At 36.5% G+C, this 4,856-nt stretch overlaps 1 pseudogene; it reads right to left on the bottom strand.

Annotated features, from left to right (window-relative positions):
- Positions 1 to 908: 908 nt before the first annotated feature.
- LOC122751989 lies at positions 909 to 1,332 on the bottom strand (annotated as a pseudogene).
- Between the last annotated feature and the right edge of the window lie 3,524 nt (positions 1,333 to 4,856).

The raw sequence follows: 4,856 nt of genomic DNA, 5'->3' as shown, positions 1-4,856 counted from the left end.
GATTTAAGGAGAGGCATGTTTACCACTTCCCTGGCCTGTGCCCTGGTCTGCAAGCAATCACAGGCCAGGGAAGTGGTAAACATACCTCTCTTGCCCTCTAACTATCTGTGGGATGACTTCCAGAATAAGCTGCTGCCACAGCTGATTCAGAAACTCCCAAGGCCTCTTTCTCAGGTGTTGGAGCTGGGTCTGCATGGTGCTGCCAATATAGGTCTGTGTTCCACTCTCACCCTGTTACAACAGACCTTCCCTGCCTGAACTTCTAAGCTATCTTTACCTGGAAAATGATCTTACCTTATCCTTTTGTGGGTTCTGCTGCTCCAGGAATTGTCTTATGGCATTATTTGAGGGTATTTGGAGGGGTCTCAGGGAGAGCTCCAGGAAATCACTGCCTTTCTTCCATTATCTTGGCTCTGCCCCTGCTTTTAACTGTTCTTCTTAGGAATTTCTCATTGGTTATATTTCAGCCTGCTCACATCCACCTTACACCTTGCCATTATCTTCTTTGTTTTATTCTCCTAGGAGAATTTTGTACCCTTGTCTCATTGCAACTCTGCTAGAATGTTAGGATTAAGGTGTAACTTTGCTTTCATGGGAAGCTTAGAGTCATTAAAAGAGTTCTATTTTTTTTTTGAGGACTAACAAGAAGCACTTTATTTGGAAGGCAAACAGGTTATTACATTGAGGGGATGGCAGAGGTCATGGTTTTAAATGTTCATTACAAAGTATGGCAGAGAATCTTCCCTGTGTTTCCCACCTTGAATTTAAAAAGAAAATGTCTGCAATAAGTTTTACGTCTGAAGTATGAAAATCTGCTTGTCCTCAAGCTTCTGTCATTTCTATCCAAGGAAACAATGAAGTGAAGACATTGTTCTTTATTTCTCCTTATTTCAGTGAATGGGAAGGATTCAACCAACAAAGTTTATGACCACAAGATGCAGGATGGTGCTAGCAAAGAGGAAATCAGCAAAAGCTCATTGTGGAGAGATGCCCTGGAAATCTCCCTTGTTCTGTGGGTTGATCTGTATCCTCAGACAGACCACCAGGATGAAGCTTCCCACACAGGAGATGAAGCCAGAAAGGAAGGAGTTGAAGGGAAAGTCCCCACGAGGAGGCACTAACCAAACTGCAGCACCCAGTTCAGCAGGATGTAGAACAGGTAGGTGTCCAGGAGTTTCAGGCGCTCTGGAGTGGTGCTCATCTATTCCTCCAGGAATCATGAGATCACTGACACCACCAAAGCCAGCATGGCTTTGCTGTCCTGCCCACTTCCCCCACCACTGCTTCATGCCCGGACCCCACCACCATTCGAATGGTGCCATGCCCACACATGCGCACAACCGACCACTGCCACGCTGACACCAAAAGAGTTCTATTATTTTCTAAAAAAACAATTTAGTCTCTTTCTTTTTCTCTGATTCAACTCTGAGTCAAGCTCATTATCTACCTATACTGTTTGTCACAGATACACATACAATGTTGGGAACGGGCATCCATGCGCATGATGTAATCTGGGAAACAAATTTTTTTCATAGACTGTTGTGGAAGAAAATTTTTCATCCACTGTTGTGTGAATGATCAAAAAACCAAAACAAAACAAAAACCTCTTTTCGGTGATTCCATATCTTTTTCCAAAAGGTTCTGCAATATTCCAGACCTTGCTGCAATGAGCATAATGATGCCTACAAAAAAGAGCTTCAAAACTGGTTCACCATCCATAATGAACTCCCCCCCCCCTTAACCACTTCATCTTGGATTTTGTGCTCGATCACAACGACAAATACCTTTGACAAGCAGCCATATTTTTTATTAAAGTTTATGACCACAAAGTGTTTGAACTAGGTTCTATTATTTCTGTTGTTACAGAATTCAAAGAATACTATGTGATTTAATATATAGACTGGAGACACCTTGTTAATAAGAAGATGTTTTGTTTTATAGAATTAAATTTTTTTCTTCCATTATCAGTCTATTGTGAAATGATAAATATGTGATTCATTATTGAATATCACTTGCAAAAGCCTACTTGTTCCCTCTTAATACCCTCATTAAAAATGCCCTCATTCTGTGTGGCCATTATAACGTTTTTTATAAGTGGGAAAGTTGGGATGTGGGTTAGAACTTACTGATCCCCTTTGTCTGAATTAATAAAGTCTCAGATTTTTTCCTATTACTTTTGTATTTTTCTTTCCCTCAGATACCTTATATATTAATTCTTCAATACCCTTTACAATTACAACCTTTCTAGAACTGTAGAACTCATTAGAGCTTACAGTCTAGTTGCATAGCCTTTGAGGAAACCTCCATACTCCAATAAGACATCAGAGTAGGACTTGATAGAAAAAAACCTCTTTTAATATCTAAATTTCATATAATTTTTTGTACATGTCAGTTTTATGTTCTCAGCCATACTTTAACCTCCTGATAGCTGTGGCATAAGTTTTTCTACTTTTGTGGCACAGAGAAGGTGCTCAATAAATATGCAAAATGAATTAAGATAGAACCATAAATTTTGAGCTAGAAGAGATCTGAGTCCAGTGGTATTGAATTCAAATAGAAAATGGGAACCACTAATCCATACATAATATTCTTTGTGGCTGCATATTGACTTAGAAAACCACATTATCTGCATTCTATTACATTTTTATTGATTTTGATAAATATTTCCCAATTATACCTTAAATTGGCTCTGAAGCTTGTAGGCCTTGATCCTCTGATCTAGACTACCCCCAATATTTTAAATGTTTGTAAATTGAGGCCCTGAAAGGTTGGTTAGGCAGCTTAGCATGGATCATATTTCAAACACTAGCTATGTGACCCTGAGGAAGTCACTTTACCTCTCTACACCTCACTTCCCTTTAAGATGAAGATAACAGCTTATATATTACAGGGTTGTTGTGAACATCAAATGAGGTAATATATGTAAAGTATTTTATAAATTTTAAAGCCATATATAGATGCTAACTATTGCTAAGTGACTTGCCCAGGGTCACATGGGTAGTAATTTGCAGAGCCATGTTCCTCTTTCAAACCAGCATTTTCTCTTCTGCATTATACAGGATGATTACAGTAGTTTCTAGTAAAGAAAGGAAAAATGTTTTATGCATCATGTCAAACAGTAGATGGTTTCTGAATTGAACATCAGAAATGACCTTTTGAATGGAAGGTGGCCTATTGAAAAAGTAAAAAATCAGCTATAATGCCATATGGAAACAATATAATCTCATGATCTTATGAATAATTCAATTATCCCATCCACACAAATGCAATTATAAAATGATTGTTTTTGCATTCTCTTCAGAGATAGATGCATGTGCTAAGGCACCAGCTCTTGTTCTAAGATGCAATACAAATCCCTTCCCAACAGCATCATTTCTTTTACAAACTATTTATATCCTTAATTTCCCCAGTTACAATAATTTAGGACAGCAGTTCTCAACTTTTTCTTTTCTTAGAACCCCTTTATACTCTTAAAATTATTGATGACTTCCCAAAGACCTTTTATTTATTGGTTTTTACCCCGTTAGAAATTAAAATATCTTAATGTTATTATGAAAATAATTTTGACCTCATAGAACCAGATCATACTTTGAGAATCATGGCTTTACTGGAATATACATGTTCATAAATCTGATATTTTACCCTCTCTGATTTATATCCATGATTACATATCATCCAATCAAAATATCTATATCATACATGGTAAAGAAATATCTCACTTCTTTATATATTCCTCATCTTCAAACTCAGTTTCTTCAAATAAAAAGCTTTTCCCTTGGTATTCAACATTTGTTTTTGAACAATTGTAGTACAATTGTATCCAGTTCCTCTTCCACATCCTATAATTCTTTTTTTAAATTTACTTTTTGTTTAATTTAATATAGTATTTTATTATTTTCTAGTTACATGTAGAGATAGTTTTCAACATTTGTTTTTATAAGATTTCTAGTTTCAAAGCTTTCTCACTCCTTCCCCTCCCTTCCCTCTCCCCAAGACAGCAAGCAATCTGATATAGGTTACATATGTACAATCACATAAACATATTTCTGTCATGCTGTGAAAGAAAAATCATAGCAAAAGGGAAAAGCCTCATAAAAGGGGGGGAAAAGGTAGAAATAGTATGGTGCAATCTGCATTTAGATTGCACAGTTCTTTTTTTTCTGGATTTAGAGAGCATTTTCCATCATGAGTTCTTTGAAACTATCTGAGAAGAGTCAAGTCTATCATAGTTGATCAACTCACAATGTTGTTGATATTGTGTACAATGTTCTCCTGGTTCTGCTCATCTCACTCAGCATTAATTCATGTAAGTCCTTCCAGGTTTCTCTGAAATCCACCTGCTTATCATTTCTTCACATAATTTTTTTTTTAAACTTTGTGTTCTAAATTTTTTTCCTCCCTCAACCCTCCTTATGTAATCAAACAATTCAATATAAGTCATACATGTGCAATTTGTTTTTGGTGTCTGACATTGTTTTTTTGTTTGTTTGTTTCTTTTTGTTTTTGTAGCAAACATTTATTTTATTTTATTCCAGTTACATATAAGGGTAGTTTTCAACATTCATTTTCATAAGATTTAGAATTCCAAATTTTTCTCCCTCCTTCCATTTCCTTCCTCCTCCACAAGACATCAACCAGGTTATACACGTACAATCAACAAGTGCTCTTTTTATCAGGTCTTTCTATGGGGGTGGATAGTATGCCTCATCATTAGTCCCTTGGGATTGTCTTGGATCATTGTACTGCTGAGAGTAGTTAAGTCATTCACAATTGCTCATCAAACGATACTGCTGTCATTGTGTATAGACACAATGTCCTCCCAGTTCTTCTCACTTCACTATACAGCAGTTCATATG

This window comes from Dromiciops gliroides, chromosome 3 (assembly GCF_019393635.1).
Source record: "Dromiciops gliroides isolate mDroGli1 chromosome 3, mDroGli1.pri, whole genome shotgun sequence".
In the NCBI taxonomy this organism is placed as follows: Eukaryota; Metazoa; Chordata; class Mammalia; order Microbiotheria; family Microbiotheriidae; genus Dromiciops; species Dromiciops gliroides.
The sequence above is the reverse complement of the archived record's forward strand: the minus strand, read 5'-3'. Positions and strand labels throughout refer to the sequence as shown.